The sequence below is a fragment of the Chlorocebus sabaeus genome, chromosome 26 (assembly GCF_047675955.1).
Source record: "Chlorocebus sabaeus isolate Y175 chromosome 26, mChlSab1.0.hap1, whole genome shotgun sequence".
NCBI classification, from domain to species: Eukaryota; Metazoa; Chordata; class Mammalia; order Primates; family Cercopithecidae; genus Chlorocebus; species Chlorocebus sabaeus.
In genome coordinates, this window is record NC_132929.1 from 11,816,502 (window position 1) to 11,834,332 (window position 17,831).

Sequence of the window (17,831 nt, forward strand, 5' to 3'; positions counted from 1 at the left end):
GTCTCTAGAATATTCTCCTCACATATCATATATTGTCATCCCAAACTTGATCTCATGTTTATCCTGAGAGCAGCCACTGGTAAGGAGAATGGGGTACTTCTCTATGATGAACTTAGACACATTAATGATGATTTACCAGAGTCTGATTGGCTGGGTAGGCCCCATAACAAACCTAATCTCTGCTATCATGGTACTCACAGGGGATGAGATCCACTTGGTGCCCCACACACCATCCCAGTGCTGCAGAAGCAGGAAGAAACAGCACATGGGAGGCAGGAGCAAAGCCCCTTTCCTTTTCCAGTGTCCCTCCAGCACCCTCTACTAACAAAGATTAACCTCATGCCGACTGGCAAGGAAGAAATGTTCCAGGATCACAAGCAGGCAATGAAGAGTGGCTTTGGCGATAAAAGGCAATAAATTGATAATTGGCACAGTTGGCTTGCCTGTCAAATCCTAACTCTTTAGTAAGAACCTTTTGAGATGCTGACAACACGAGCATCCAAGAAGGCTCTGTGAAAAGAAAGCCTAACATACAAAAATGTGACCAGATAATTTATTTTGATGTTATGTTGCAGGTACTGAGAGCAATAGCACTTTTTTGAACTCGAAGAAATAGATTACAAGCCACTATGTTATTTAGATACATGTAGATAGTTTTTATTTAGAAAAAAAGAATATTAGATCAGAAGATGAGGCAAGGGCAGAGGAATTATTTTCCCTAGAAAAAATGCTTGAAAAATAAATTGGAGAAAGGAAAAGAGGGAATATCATTGCATTCTGGGTATTTCCTTTGAGAATCTGTATCCTAAGGAGTATCCCAACTCTTATTCCCTTGTAGTGCATCTGTGGAGACAGAGTGGGCAATAAGCTAGGGTTTACCATCTATTCCTTCATTCATCTACTTAGCAAATATTTATCAGATGCTTTCATATGTCATGAACTGTGTTGAGTGTAGGAATGAGAGTGAGGAAAGAATAGCGGTAAACAAGTCAAGAAAATGAGTAAGATTCTACATAAACTTTGTAGGTCTTTGTCCTGGACAAATCAGGCAGGCTCTCCCAGGAGCAGTGAACTGTAATGCACTAATATATATGACTTTTTTAGGAGATCCAACTGGAACAAGAGGAAAGGGATTCATGTTGTCTGCTAATATTCCAGGGTCCATAACTGAATGTCGTTAGGGAGGAGCTGCCTAGGGGGAAAAGGCCCCCATCATTTTTACTTTCTACCCTTTCTTAGAAGATCTTCAATCCATAAAAGGATTGCAGGGACCATTCCCTTTTTAGGTGCCTAGGATTGTTATCAGTCATATGGAAACTCAATCATGGAAGGAAGGCAAATCCTGCCAGATTATCTAAGCAGAATCATATTTCTATCTGAAAGAAGACTTAATGTTAAAAATATTTCTATGTAATAAATTCCGACTTCTGATGAGGACCAATAAAGCTACTGTGTTTATCCAATCAATTCTCTGAACCATTAAAAAATATAAAACACCCAAATTTATATATCCAAATGTGTATTGAAAAAAATATTTTCGTACGCCCTGAAGACCTCAGAGAAGTATCCTTTTTTTTTTTTTTTTTTTTTTTTTTTTTTTTTTTTTTTTAGTAATATCTGTATTGTTGGAATAAGTAGAATGCCTCCTTACAGGATTATTTTAAATACTCCTCTGTATAATTACTTAAAAAGTGATTGACTTGATTTACACTTTAGAATGATATCTCATGTAAAAGAATTCATGTCCCTCTATATCAGTACCTGCTTAATGATCCCGTAGACGGTGGTTAGAATAAAACTTGGATGCTCAACAATTTGAGGAAGTCTGGAGAAACACAAGATCTACCCTGCTACCATTTGCAGTTTCCAAAAATCAAAAGGAGAGTGTGAAGAGAGAACGAGAGAAAAATGGGGAGAGGAGTAAAAGAGATGAAGAAGCAGAAGCAGAAAAAAATGAAAAGGAACATACATGATTTTGGAAATCTCAATGGGTCACTCTAAAAGTTACAAAGGTAACTACAGAAGAAATGTCCAGATATCAGTATGAAGAGATAAGATATCGATATGAAGAGATAATACACTAGGCACCCTTGAGAATTGGAACTGCTGACAATAGGATTTAAAATGACATCGCACTTATTGGGAAATTGCATTGCTTCTACATATTTCATACAATATATGCCTTTGGGGATTCTGGTTAACATAGTTTGGTTGATGATTACGTTGTTTTAACATCCTGTGGTGAAAGCAATCTGGCAAATTTGCCACACTACAGGACAGGTCCTAAGGGAAATTTACCAAAACAAAGAAAGTTGTCCACTCTCTACTCATTTCTACCTGGTGGCTGTCTTAGTCTGGTTGGGCAGCTGTAACAAAATACCATGAACATTGTGGCTTATAAACACCATAAATTCATTTCTCACAATTCTGGAGGCTGAGAAGTGTAAGATCCAGGCACCAGCACAGTAAATGTCTAGTGAGAGTCCACGTTCTGGTTCATAAATGGTGCATCTTGCTGTATTCTCACATGATAGAAGAGATCAGGGGTCTGTCTCAGGCCTCTTTTATGAAGGCACTAGTCCGATTCATGAGGGCTTCATCCTCACGGCCTAATTGCCTGCAAAGGCCCCACCTCCGACTACCACCACCTTGGGGATAGAATTCTAACATATAAAATTTAGGGTGGGGGATGTTAGGGAGGTGGGGATATTCAGACCATTATAGTGGTCCTATTGAGAACATGAATGGAAACACTTCAAGAGCTTATGTGTTAATATCTGTTGAAATGCACTGAACATTCAACTAAATGATGCTTAATACTTATTATTAATTTTAAATACCATTTATGGAGCTCTGATTACTAGGTTAGATATACTGAATGCAAATATGAATAAGATATAAAACCTACTTCCAAGGATCTTATATTCTGGTATGTCAAATAAACATTTAGGTTTCCATAAAAGGGGAAAAAAATCAAAAGCTATGTTTCTATGATTATTAGAGAGTCACTGGGTCTTAGAGATTATTCTTCTTTTAATTTAAAATTTTGACTATGGCTTATAACTTACCAATATGTGATTTACGGATATGACTTACTAACTCAAGCCCATAGAATTTCTTGAGTTTTTTTTTGGCACTGGTTATAACATAGCCTGAACTAAGATTGAGGAAGAAGTTGGGGATGGATATGGGAAAAAGTAATAATGCAAAAGGGATTTTTTTTTTTTTTTTTGGGATGGAGTCTCGCTCTCTCACCCAGGCTGGAGTGCAGTGGCGCAATCTCAGCTCACTGCAACCTCCGCCTCCCAGGTTCAAGCGATTCTCCTACCTCAGCCTCCCGAGTAGCTGGGACTACAGGCATGTGCCACTGCACCCAGCTAATTTTTTGTATTTTTAGTAGTGATGGCGTGTTAGCCAGGATGGTCTCGATCTTCTGACCTTGTGATCTGCCTGCCTTGGCTTCCCAAAGTGCTGGGATTACAGGCGGCCTAAGGGATATTTTTTAAGCAATTCAATTTGATATTTTTTTTAGCCTTATCCATTAGGTACTAGTACTGAATCAGGGGTGTTAGTCATGCTAACCAGTGAATCATGAGATATTGGTGATAGATATTTTGAAGGATAAGTGGGTGAGGTGAAATGTGCACCCAGATGATCTGAATTAGACCATGTAGCTAAGGAGCCTATTGTCCAAGAGGGTATCACTTACCCTTTTTGTGTGTGTGTGTGTGTGTGTGTGGGCTCAGGTTATGAACTCATGAGAGCTTTGATTCCTAGAAGCAGAGGGAAAAACAAGTAACCCTTAAAAAGAATTAAAAGAGTTATTGAAGATGACTTGTTTATAGCTCTTTGAGATGGAGAATGCATATTCACAAGTTGCTTGTAAATGCATTTTTAAACACGTTAGAAAATCTGACATAAATAGCAGATCCCTAGTAATGCATCTATTCAGCATTTTTGAACAATGACATTTTCTTCAATATTAATTTGGAATATCAAATACGAATGATATAGGTATGGGGCATTAATTCTGTACCTTGAATGGTGTATAGTTCTAGTGATGAGAAAAATTATTAATTGTATTTAGAAGGGGGAAATCTATGTAAACAAATTTCAAATAACACATAGAAAAGCACAAAAGTGTTCTCAACAAAAGTTTAAAGCAAATAGTAAAATACAAAGCACCTCCAAATAATCTATCTCTGTTTTATTTTTTTCTCCATTTGCCTTTCTCCATTTCCTTGGAGCAAGGTGCAGTGTGATTTAAACCCTGAGTATATTTCCTCTTGTTTTCGTAGGTTATAAACATAGATGAATACAGTATGTTTAGTAAATATAGCTGATTTTGGTTATAGTTCTACTTTTGAAGAAGATTGTATTTTGTGGTAATTTCTGGTCTTTAAGAATATTGATTGAAGATGAGTCTTTCTGAGGAAATCAATATTTCTTTCATTCAGATCTGTGGGATTCAAACATAGCATATACCTGTGGATGGTCTATAGTAATTATCTCATTAGTGTATATTGAATTAATTAAGTCATAATAAAAACAAACAAAGCTCAATCCAAATAAACATTTGTCTACTTGATAAAGGAAATATAAGCTTTTATGTAAGTGGCTGTTCCTCAATTATGTAGATGAGTCTGAATCTGTAACACAGGAACTAGACAACATAAAAGCACGGTTCTTTTCTTTTGTATTTGACATTTTGAGTTAATGAGTCCCACCTGGCTGAATTATAGCTAAAGGAAAGGTAATTCTGAAAATGTTCTGTTTCATGTTTGAAGTAAACACCCTGAACCTTTTAAAAATGTTATGATTTTCTCTTAGAAACTCACTAATATCATAACTACAACTAATAAAAGCATAATGTATATTATTAGGTCTGAACTCTTGGCCATGGGTATCTGTGCATTTTAGAGATGGTCTCTGCACAAGTGTCATAAATGACCATTTTATAGATAGATAATGTTCTTAATCCATAATTCTTTATTGCTGATGGTTATTGCATTAGATGATGACCCTTAGCTATTAAGAGTCAGTTTTTAATATCACAACCATTTAGAAAGGTTAATGGACTCGGTTTTGCGACTTAACCTTTGGATGCTGCAGGTTGAGAGGTTATATTTGTGCACTACACTGCCAGAAAATATCTACTTATTTTCATTTATCTATGCACTTTTGAGTAGTGTGGTTTTGTACAGTAACTGTTATTTACAAAGCAAAGGGAAAGAAACAGTGTCCACATAACAAGTTTCTAGAGCAGTGAGATTCTTCTAAAATATACATTTCATATTTGGCTTCTATCATTTTTCATTTAGACATAAGAATTGAAATGTGAACAGATGTAACCTAAATCAGTTGAGGAATATTTATTATGGCTGCTTTAAAAAAAATAGACCAAGATTATAATTCATAGTTTTCTTGGCTTGTTTGGAAAGTTCACATGCGTTGTAATGAGACACTGGGTCATTTAGGAAAGACACAAATCCCTTACAGATGATACCTGTCTGCACTCCAGAGTTTTCCAAGGAATAAAAATAGGGTCTATCTGGTTTCAGTTAATCCCATTTCAGAAATCTAATTAAAGATCCATGGTGGCTATTTGTCATTTATTTAGCCACCCATTATCCATTACTCTTCCAAATATCACCTTATTCTTTTTAATTCCATTCATTTCATTGTGAATAGGTTTTAGGGGAGAAAAATTCCAGGTACTTCCCCTTTATTATGGAAGCTAGAAGCTGAGTGTGTAAATGTAATGCCCCCCAGTGATCATGGCTTCTGTATCCGTGCCGTTGTGGCTCACCCACACGTATATGGACTCCGGGCTTGACTCTGTGACTTGTTTTGGCTGACGGGACCTAAGCAAACATGCAAGCAGAGGCATGAGAAGAGCTTGCACATTGGGGGTGCCCTCTGTTGCATGCTGCTTTTAGAACCCAGCTACCATGTGCAAATGCCTAGGCTATGAGGCATGATGAGAGACCTCTAACCCAGTGGCTTTCCTGCGTATCTAATCGTCAGACATAGGAATGAGGCCACCCAGCCCTAGTCCGTCCTCTGCTGACCTACCGGTCTCCTTTTCCCGTTATCTAACCTCTCATTGACTCTCCCAGCTTTTTGACTGTTTTTCAAGAAATAGCCTTTTACTAAATTAGGTAGAATTGGTCTCTAATGCAAGCAAGAACCCTAAATAATATAGATTCCTAAGTTGAAAATGCAAAGAATAAGAATAACACAAACCACCATGAACATACTTACACAGATATGCTTAGAAGTCAAATCATGAGTCGATTATATGAACCTTGATTTAGTTTGGTTATCAAATATCCTTTGCCATGGAGTGACTGATGGAACCTGTTATGAGCCAGAGGGTGATATCAGCTTAGCCACCACTGGGCAGGAATCTGAGTTTCCATCTCTCATTGACTTATATGTGTTTCATGGAGCTCAATCTAGAAGTTAGGCAAAGAGCAGTGTCCTCAATTAAAGACTTTGTGTACTGTGCAGCATTCTCCTTTTGCTTCTGTGTTCTCTTGTACTTTTTTGTGTTCATTCTTTCCTCTTACCCCATGTTTCTACCTTCTGTGCCCCACAGTGTCATGAAATTTTGCTCCTGAAAACTGCACCATCCCGAGAGCCTCCCAACATTGTCTCTATGGTTTCCGAATGCTGTTGCTCTCTTCTCACATCTCTGAGCTCATCACTTGCTTTGTGCTGTTGAAAATTTCCCCTAGGCCGGGCGCCGTGGCTCACGCATGTAATCCCAGAACTTTGGGAGGCTGAGGCGGGTGGATCACGAGGTCAGGAGTTTGAGACCAGCCTGGCCAATATGGTGAAACCCCATCTCTACTAATAATACAAAAAAGCCAGGCATGGTGGTGGGTGCCTGTAATCGCAGCTACTCGGGAGGCTGAGGCAGAAGAATCACTTGAACCCGGGAGGCAGAGGTTGCAGTGAGCCGAGATCATGCTACTGCACTCCAGCCTGGGCGACAGAGCGAGACTCCATCTAGAAAGAAAGAGAGAGAGAAAGAAAGAGAGAAAGAAAGAGAGAAAGAAAGAAAGAGAAAGAAAGAAAGAAAGAATCCCCTAAAAGCCACATACCCTCCAATTTTTTCCTGATGGATTTGTCCTGGTGAAGGCTCTGTTTATTCTCCTCCCAGCAAGGACAAGGGATTCTTTTCAGGTAAAATACTAGCAAGACCAACCCTCTCTTCAAAATAGTTGCTGGTAACTTAGATTTAAAGAATTACCCAAATGAAACCAAAAGTCAGAGTCTGAGATTATCAAAGTGCCCAACCCCAGAGTCATAGTACTTTTATTAGTATTAACTCATCACTGATACAATGTGAGAATTACCCTAAAAGATATTGTGCTTTTTATTTCAGCCACAGCTCTTTTCAAAAGCTGAACTGCACAATAATTATTGGCAAATGTTTCTGTTTTCACCACTTTAAGTTCAGAGGCCATATCTTGTCCCTGCACTGCTTCAATTCTTTAGTTATAAACTGGTGTTGCTGGTCTGCCAACCTGTGGCATGCGTGGGTGTATGTACTTCATAATGAGAAGATCTTGGCTCTCAAAGACATCTATTGCCACAAAGAGGTAATCATGACACAGGGGATGTTCAATCAATGTTCATTGACTTGAAGTTAAAGTAATTCTCCAAGATTGGAGAATTGGTCTTCATTCTAGAACAAAGAAACCTACAGGTTCTGATAGCATATAACCACTTCTGTAGTAAAAGAAAAAGAAAGATATTCCCTTTTGATAAACAGACTTTCAGTCACAAAAGATGAAGAGCCATGAGATGACATAGAAGAGGGATATGAAATCTAAAATCCAAGAGAAAAAGGGGCCTTGAAGGTTAAGTAACATTTCCCTGTTTTCCCCAGCATCACTCCACCAAAGCTATCACAATCTATTCCCAGACTGTAAATTTGGTATTTTGTACATTAGGAGGTACATTCAACTGACAATACTAGGAAATCCATTTTTACAACTTAACAATTTCTGTCAACATTTAAAAAATGTTTTCAGTATCCATTTCCTGGGAGACTCATAAAGTTGGCTTTCCCGAGTATTCTTGGTTTCTGCTGTTTGTTCATTCTTTAACTATTTTTTCCTTCCATTTCAAGGAAGGCTGTTGGCCATTTTCTCACCCTCTTTGGCTTTGGCTGTGATGTTAGGTGATTCAATATAATTAGGTGAGATGTTTACAGGCCCTCAAAGGCTAACAAAATAATAGATGTGGCAGTTCAAATAATGGCAATCATAGCAGGTCAAGCAAAAAAAAAAAAAAACCCTTTGGACTGGAATTGACAAACTCTAACAATTATCAGAGTTTGGAAATACATCACATTTTCTTTCTTGTTTTTGGCTTTCTTACTTGCTTTTCTGTATTGCATGGGGATATTTGCATTCTGTCTCACCTGTTACTGATTTTTAAAAAATTTTCGATGGACAGATTCTGCTTATGATGAAATACTCACGTATTACTGCAAAATGAATCCTTGACTTTGAGATTACGTTCATTCTAGACTTTCAAAAATATACCCATTTCTGATTACTCTTTTATAAACCAAGTTATCACAAATTTATTTGAAATGCTTTTTTCTTCTGATTTTAAAAGTAATATTAAACATCTGTTGTAGAAAACTGGGAAACTATAGAAAATCTCAAATAAGACAAATTTTTCTCATCCATTATTTACTTTCCTAGTGTTAACACTGCTACCCTATTGTTTTCTAACCTTCCAGTCTCTTTTTTTAAATGACTAGAATCTACATGTGTATGACATTTATACAATTGGAATCATGCTTTTCTGAATAAATAGTAAGAAATACAAATTTCTTGACAATGAAAATAAGGATTTACAAGAATTCAAGCAGTAGGATTTCAAGAGTAATCCTTTTTATAATTAAAACATGGCAGAAATTTTTGATAGTGTGGATCTAAGAACAAACACTCTTCAGGTATGAATAGCTCTCACAAATTTGATGGGTGGGAACTAGTAAAAATGTAACTACGACATATATTAAAATAAGAAAGATTTCAGATGGCTCCGGGAGGAATGTCCTACAACCAATTTTGATATTTGGTTATTTTCCAGGTGGCTTTTGGGCTGCTGTTTTCTCAATCCTCTCCTAGCATTCTGTCCCTCACGAAACTCAGTTGTTACACATAACGGATCCAAGTAAGCAGGGGAAAAAAAAAAAAAAAAAAACTCACATCATTTTTCTTTTATTTCTTTTTCCTTTTTTAAAAGCACAGTTTTATTCATTTTTCCCATCAACACTTGGAAATGCAGCTTCTGAAAGATAACGAGGCGTGGTCCATAGCATGCCATCGCCTCTCTTTTTCTCCCTGCTCACTGCTAACTCTTTTGTTTGTACAATATTCTTTTATTCTGAGCAATATAACATTTTAGTTCTCGTAATAAATGCCTTCATGTGAAGCAGTTCAGCTAAGAGAATGTTATTAGACTGTGCTCCCAGGCAGCACACCTCCTCACGATCAATACAAAGCTGGGCCTCAGCTCATTCCCTCTTTGCTTAAATTCCCAGCAAATGTGCAAGAGAAGCAGCAGAGGGTGTCATCAATCACAGGCCACTGTGACATATGCTGAAACCTGACCAGGGCCGAGATGTTTTAATAAGGCATCCATTAAAACCCTCAAATAAATTGCAATTTGAAAACAGAACATAATACCAGCCAAGTTTTCCTCATCCATCTTGTGGCATGTCATGTAATGTAATTGCGTTGTTAATTTATCCAAGAACTTTCTCAGTACAGTGTTTCGTTGGCACTGCTTAATTTCCCTGTAGACTATTTGTGTGTGTGTGTGTGTGTGTGTGTGTGAGAGAGAGAGAGAGGGGGAAAAGAGAAAGAGTCTGTGTTTATTTCTGTATGTTTGTGTGTCCGTTTGTTCCTTGGAGGAAATAGTCATGTTCTGCTTAGCATGGCACTAGCCAGAGAGCTAGTCAGAAATTTGAAATGGTTGACATTTTATCAATGGCCCCTGAGCACCCCGATGTTGCCTCTCCAAGCCTGGCCTACAGCAGGACCACCTTCTCTCACTGATCAACTTGCCATTGGTTTATGCCCCTCCAGAGTGGGATCACTCAGAGTGCCTGTGGATCCTATCAATAAATATTGACAGAAGTGTTTAGGGGTCACTTAAGATCACCACATAATGATACTCAAAACAGGTCAGTACTGATTTTGGTTCCCTGGCTCCTGGGTCGTAAGTGAGAAGTTTTAACAAGGGTAAGAAAAGTAAGAAGTTATAAATCAATAAGAGAGAATGAAAAAGTATTTCTCTGGAATAATGTCAAAGTGATTAAATTGAAGAAAAAAATATATATATATTTAAAAGCTTGGTGGGAAGATACAGGCAGGCAGGGGCTCCTATAGATTTTGTTTTGTCTTCTAAGCATAAATCTAAAAATAACTAATGCAATTCTTCATGTGGGGCTGCCTCAGCAGATTCTTCACCTTTATTTATTCTTCTGCATTTTCTTGATCAATCTGTTGTCTTGTTTTCTATGGAAGAAGCCAATGGGAGGCACAGGGTAAATTAGCCACACATTCCGTCTCTATTGAGGATGTCACAGTAACCATGATGCCAATCAAATATTGGTTTAAACCTGCCAAATGTATTTTCTAGGTCTTTTGAAGTGATAGGCTGTTGAACAAATGGCAGAGGAGAGAAGACAGCATGACAAGAGAGAAAAATCTATCATAAATCTATTTGTGTTGCTACTGTTTTATTAAGAGCAAAAATTGTTATTTGGGATCTAGCAAAAAAAAAAAGACAATTAAATGCAAAGTGTACTAGTCAATAAATTAACAGCCACTCTCTCGGTAGGTCCTTATATCTAAAATATGTTATAAGTTAGCTGGAAGAACTTGGTGACATTCCAGTGTGCCACCTGCATACAAACCGTTCCTGTCTAAGGCTCCCACTTAACTCTATGCAAACTATTAGATGATCATAGAGTATAAATGGTGCCGGGGAAAGCCAAATTAGTTTCTGCTTTCTGCTAATGGATGACCTTTGTGATTTGGATCAGGTGCTGAAATTCACTTCGTTGGGAAGGCAGGAGAGTGGGGGAAACTTCTAAAATAATTTTCTCTCCCTACAGAGAAGATGCCTGGCTACCACCTGCCCAATAAATGTCAATTGGGTTACTTTTAAAAAAATAAAGAGCCTGATTCAGAAGTATTAGAAGCTGGATTGAGAGGTACAAGGGAGAAGGAGTGAATTCACTTAAGAATATAAAGCCAAGAAAGACAAAACTAAAAGAAAAACCATTGAAAATTAGATATAAGAATGGTTAGTGCTTTCCTAGGAGAGTTTTGTTAACACCTCTCGATTCTACATAGTCTCTTGAAGATTTATTGAAATTTGAGCTGACTTAGGCTTAGTAGAAATCATGTTTGATTTCTTATCATTGAAAATATTTTGAGGTTGAGCTGAAATTTGTTTGGAATTGGGAGTGTAATACCCCAAGCAACATTCAAGGGATCAGAACCAACAGGAACTGGAATATACAAAAACACTGTTTCTCTAGCTCCACGTGAGCCTGAGTTGCCAGCTTTCACATGTTTCTAATGTTAGCTCAAGCTTTCTGGCAGTCCCATTGTGAGCTCCATCTCACAAGCATTCTCTGCTATTTTGGCATTTTTATGTTGGCCTTGCTTCTTTTTATTTCCTTGTCCAGAAATACAGTTATTTAAAAAACACTATAATTATTATTGGATGTGTGTGTGTGTGTGTGTGTGTGTGTGTTTTCAAGTTTCAGCTTGAGATGAATTCTTTCTTGCATTGATATTTAGCTACTATCCTTGAAATGCATGGAAGGAATAGGACATTAAAGACAGAGGACATGGACCTTTAATTCCTCTTGTGTATTTCAAGGGCAAGAATGAAATGTCAGTTCCCAAGGTGATTGTATAGTGAATGTTGGCAAGAATGAAATAATTGTGTTCTACCCAGGGTGGGAGAAATGTATACATGGGGAGATAAAATTGTAAGGGGACAGACAATATAGGGTGAGCACTTGTAGAGCACAAAAGAATTCAATTGGGTGGATGACACAGGTCTTCGGCCTTTGTGGAAATCAATGAAGTGCTGTTTCTGTGTCTTTTTCAAAGCACAGGGACGTTGAAAGGATAAAGCCTTGACTCTCTGATCCACTGAGGCTTGCTCAAGTTAACCCTAGGATATTTTTAAGAAAGTGGATTTGTTTTCCTTTTGATTTCCTTTTTCTCTCAGCTTGCTTCAGCTGATTTACAATTCCTGCATCTATTGCTGCCTTTAGCTCTGTGCACCATTATTCTGCCACCCTTTTTGTAATTAAATTATGTTTGAATTGCTTATAGGCCTAACCTCCTTCCTTAACTTCAATCTGTGATCTCCTGTTTCTAAGTTAGTAAAATTGTATCGGGCACACCATGAATAACCTTTCCTGGATGCTAAAATACCTGGGTCTTAATTCAATTTGAGTTTCATCTTTGTACAAAATTCCCTGCAAACCTGCATGTGAATTTAAAGCCTGATCCATAAAAATCTTCTAGCAATATGATTCTCATTTCAGAAGCCTGGCGAGATGAAGCCATGTGTTATGTTATAAACACCCCAACAAAAGAACTGTGATCTTACCATGTTATTTTTTTTCCCAATGTAGTTTTGTAAATGTTGTTGATTCTGCCTCACCATTTGGAGTCTCTTGCATGTGTTACTCTTCCAAATTCCGGGGTTTAAACTTCCCTAGAGCCTCATAAGTTCTGGGTTTCTTAAAGAAATAGGTTACCCTTACGCCTACCCCTGACACTCTCCCCACTCTTCCAAAAACAATCCCCATACAAAGGTGCCAATAAACTAACTCAGCCACATACAATGATGTTGTCAAGAAAATCTCAGGAGAAAACCATTTAAATTTCATGGCATAAATCTGAGCTCTTGGCCAAACTTCCCCTAACAAGTGGAGAACACAAGTCTCATGCTAATTCTCCACCAAACCTCCAGTTTTATGAAAGCTACATTTTATCTGTTTGGTTATTTGCAGTCACTCGAGAGTTGGAAAAGGAATATTAGCACTACTCACATTTTATTGTGAAAGTCACAGTACTTGGTTGACCCCCTTTTCAGGCCCTATTGAATTTCCTATACAAAGGAAATGAAAATGTTTTATATTTAATACAGCAGCACATAACGAGAGGCTTAGTTATTACACAGAGAGCTACAATTTTCTGCTTTTGTTTCAGCTATTGCTGTAGAGCTGAAATTTCCAAGCACCTTCTTTTATGATTTGTTTATTGCTGGCTTTAGAGATGACAGTGAGAAGGAATGCCACCTTTATGCTACCTACTCTACAGAAAGATACTTTCTGTTTCTTCTTATTTATCCTGCAAAAGCGTGGTCCGGCTTTTTACTGACGTCCCAGTTTCTTGCAAACAAATTTTTAAAATCCTAAAGAAAAAAGTAATCCAGCAGAAATCATAGCGTGAACATACAGCTCTTTCCTGAATTTACTCTCAGGTCCTCTGATATTACAATGGTCAAAGAGAGCTCTGGGCTCTTAGCATGTGCCAGCCACTGGGGCTAAATACGTTACCTTCATTATTTAATCATGACAACAATGACAGTTACATAACAACTAGGTATTCTTGTTACTGTTATTATTACCCTCTTTCTATAGATGAGAAAACTGAGGCTTAGAGAGAGTCTCTAATCTGCCCAGTGTTCCCTAGCTAATAAACAGGTGATCCAACTTTGGTTAGAACCAAGTTCTGATTCCGGAACTGCTACCCCACCTTTTTTTGACAATAATAGTCATTACCACAATATTCTGTGTTAATTATTTTCAGCGTACTTTTCTTGCTTCTTTATTCTAAATTTAAATTTATTTTCTTTTTAAAAGTAGCATAACAAACGCACATATACCCTTCAGCTAGATTCACCAGTTTTGTTGTTTTCCTTTCTGTCTGTCTCTACACACACACACACATTCATATATATGATAAATAGATACGTATTCATCTATGCGTCTCTGTATGTGTATTTATTTTTCAAATTATTTTTGCTAAGCCATCTAAAAGTAAGTTGTAGCCATTATAATGATATACCCCTAAAAATAAGAGGATTCTCACATTTAACCACAATCCATTGCCATACCATAAAAATAAGCATTCATTCATCTAAGATATAATCCATATGCAGATTTCCCAGGTGGCTCCCAAAATGATATTTATAAGTTTTATTAATTTATTTTTGATTCAGGATCTAGCCAGGAAAAAGCCTGCCCACTTGACCTCCTCTACCTGTAGCCTCTTCAGAATACTGGATGTAAAGGGAGGTCTTCACAGGTTGAAAGAATTAAGTAAAAACCTTGTGCCTATGTGAATGTATTATATTGATTTCACAACACTGTAGAAGGTCTATACATTCGAAACCTCTTTTCATTATGATATTCTTGGAGCCTGTTATTCTTTGACTTCAGCTATCTAAAGAATGGAATCGTGGAATAGTTATGTGATTTTCTAAGCCATTCTACAGTTACTTAGTCTTGGAATTAGTAATGGCTATCACATTCAGCCTGATTCTATCTTCCTGTTGCTGAAGTGAGTCTAAACTGGCCTCAGCAAATAGGTTCTTGAACAGGTAACTCCTGACACTCTAGAATTCAAAAAGCCATTTTTGAGGGAGAGAGGGGAAAAGGGGGAGAAACAGGAGTAAGAAACCAGAAACGGCAAAGAACTGGAGAGAGGATGTGAGGGCGAAGAGAAAGAAGTGTCAGAATCTGCTTAATTAAATTTATAATCACAACAACATAGTAACAATGGCCAGAATATATTGGGTGCTTAGCATGCCTTACGAAATAATGAGGGTTTTAAATATATATATATATATATTTTTTTTTTTTTTAATTTTTTATTTATTTTTTTTTTTTTAATTTATTATTATTAAACTTCAAGTTGTAGGGTAAATGTGCACAACGTGCAGGTTTGCTACATATGTATACTTGTACCATGTTGGTGTGCTGCACCCATCAACTCGTCATTTACATCAGGTATAACTCCCAATGCAATCCCTCCCCCCTCCCCCCTCCCCATGATAGGCCCCGGTGTGTGATGTTCCCCTTCCCGAGTCCAAGTGATCTCATTGTTCAGTTCCCACCTACGAGTGAGAACATGCGGTGTTTGGTTTTCTGTTCTTGTGATAGTTTGCTAAGAATGATGGTTTCCAGCTGCATCCATGTCCCTACAAAGGACACAAACTCATCCTTTTTTATGGCTGCATAGTATTCCATGGTGTATATGTGCCACATTTTCTTAATCCAATCTGTCACTGATGGACATTTGGGTTGATTCCAAGTCTTTGCTATTGTGAATAGTGCTGCAATAAACATACGTGTGCATGTGTCCTTATAGCAGCATAATTTATAATCCTTTGGGTATATACCCAGTAATGGGATGGCTGGGTCATATGGTACATCTAGTTCTAGATCCTTGAGGAATCGCCATACTGTTTTCCATAATGGTTGAACTAGTTTACAATCCCACCAACAGTGTAAAAGTGTTCCTATTTCTCCACATCCTCTCCAGCACCTATTGTTTCCTGACTTTTGAATGATCGCCATTCTAACTGGTGTGAGATGGTATCTCATTGTGGTTTTGATTTGCATTTCTCTGATGGCCAGTGATGATGAGCATTTTTTCATGTGTCTGTTGGCTGTATGAATGTCTTCTTTTGAGAAATGTCTGTTCATATCCTTTGCCCACTTTTGGATGGGGTTGTTTGTTTTTTTCTTGTAAATTTGTTTGAGTTCTTTGTAGGTTCTGGATATTAGCCCTTTGTCAGATGAGTAGATTGCAAAAATTTTCTCCCATTCTGTAGGTTGCCTGCTCACTCTGATGGTAGTTTCTTTTGCTGTGCAGAAGCTCTTTAGTTTGATGAGATCCCATTTGTCAATTTTGGCTTTTGCTGCTGTTGCTTTTGGTGTTTTAGACATGAAGTCTTTGCCCATGCCTATGTCCTGAATGGTACTACCTAGGTTTTCCTCTAGGATTTTTATGGTATTAGGTCTAACATTTAAGTCTCTAATCCATCTTGAATTAATTTTCGTATAAGGAGTAAGGAAAGGATCCAGTTTCAGCTTTCTACTTATGGCTAGCCAGTTTTCCCAGCACCATTTACTAAATAGGGAATCCTTTCCCCATTTCTTGTTTCTCTCAGGTTTGTCAAAGATCAGATGGCTGTAGATGTGTGGTATTATTTCTGAGGACTCTGTTCTGTTCCATTGGTCTATATCTCTGTTTTGGTACCAGTACCATGCTGTTTTGGTTACTGTAGCCTTGTAGTATAGTTTGAAGTCAGGTAGCGTGATGCCTCCAGCTTTGTTCTTTTGACTTAGGATATATATTTTTTTCTGTTAATCCTTACAACAGTTTTCCAAAACAGGTAAATATTACCCCCTCCCCATTTTATAAAAGAATTGTTGAGTCTTGTACAGGATAAGTATCCTGTCCATGATTGACTAGCAGCTGTGCTCAAACCCAAGCTGTAGGAGGGAGGAAAGCAGTAGAGCTAAGGATGGTGAGTGGCCACCCTCTGCTCCTAGTGTGCCCCTTTCTTCCCACAAGTTATTAGTCATCATGCCAGTGGTCAAAGATCTTAGTTTTTCTCCATGTTCACTACCACTGCTTTGGTTTAAGCCAACCCCATCTCTAAGCGAGATGCCTGCAATATCTTTTCACAGATCTTTCTGCCACCAGCCCCTCCCTCCTCCAGTCTCTACACAGTGGTCTTTCTAAACATGCCACCCCCTTGTTTGAAATACTGGGATGACTGTCCATTATATGACCACTGCTTCTTAACCCTGCCTGCCCATGAAAAACACCTGGAGAGGTTTACAAAACACAGGTGGCCAGGCCCCACCTCAGAGATTCTATTCCCTTGTTCTGATGGAATACGGTGGCCAGAAAAAAATACAGGACATTCAGTTAAATTTGAATTTCAAACAAATGATAAATACTTTGTATTGTAAGTATGTCCCAAATATTGCACTGGGCATACTTGACTAAAATAATTGTTTATCTAAAATTCAAATTTAACTGTGTGTCCTATATTTGCATTTGCAAAATCTGTCTACATGTTGGTGTATGTTGCAGGGAGATGATCATGAGTATTTTCTAAATCTCCCCAGGTAACTCCTGTGTACATTCAGAGTTGAAACCACTGATTGTAGGAAAAATGATAAATGACATAGATTCTAAACTCCTTATCATGGCATAAAAGGACCTTCAGAGTTTGACCTCTGCCCCCTTTTCAATCTCACCTTCTCTTTCTCTCCACACCCTAAACTACCTGCTATGCGTTTTATACTTTCTTATGTCCTTGTCTTTGCACATACTGCCTCCGAAGCCTGGGACCTCCTTTCTGGTCTGTTGGATGAACTGCCACTCTTCCCTGAAGACCCAGACACATTGGCTATCTGCTTTATCTGCTTTTTCTAGCAATTTATTAGGCCCTTCACATTACATATTTCAAATTCTTGTAATTAAGGTGTAATCATTTGCAAATTTGTTAATTCAAATTAATAACTAAGTTTGTTAGTTGTATTAAAATAGAAACTTTCCAATAAATGTCAAACACAAATTGTGAACAAATCAATCTGCATTACGTTTTTAACTTTAGCATATACTAAAATCATAATATATATTAAATACAGCATATACTAAAATTAAGTTTTATATTTTTGCCATGATTTTTTTCTCTTCCTCTTACCCATGAACCAGTGAACAAAACAAAAGCAGAAC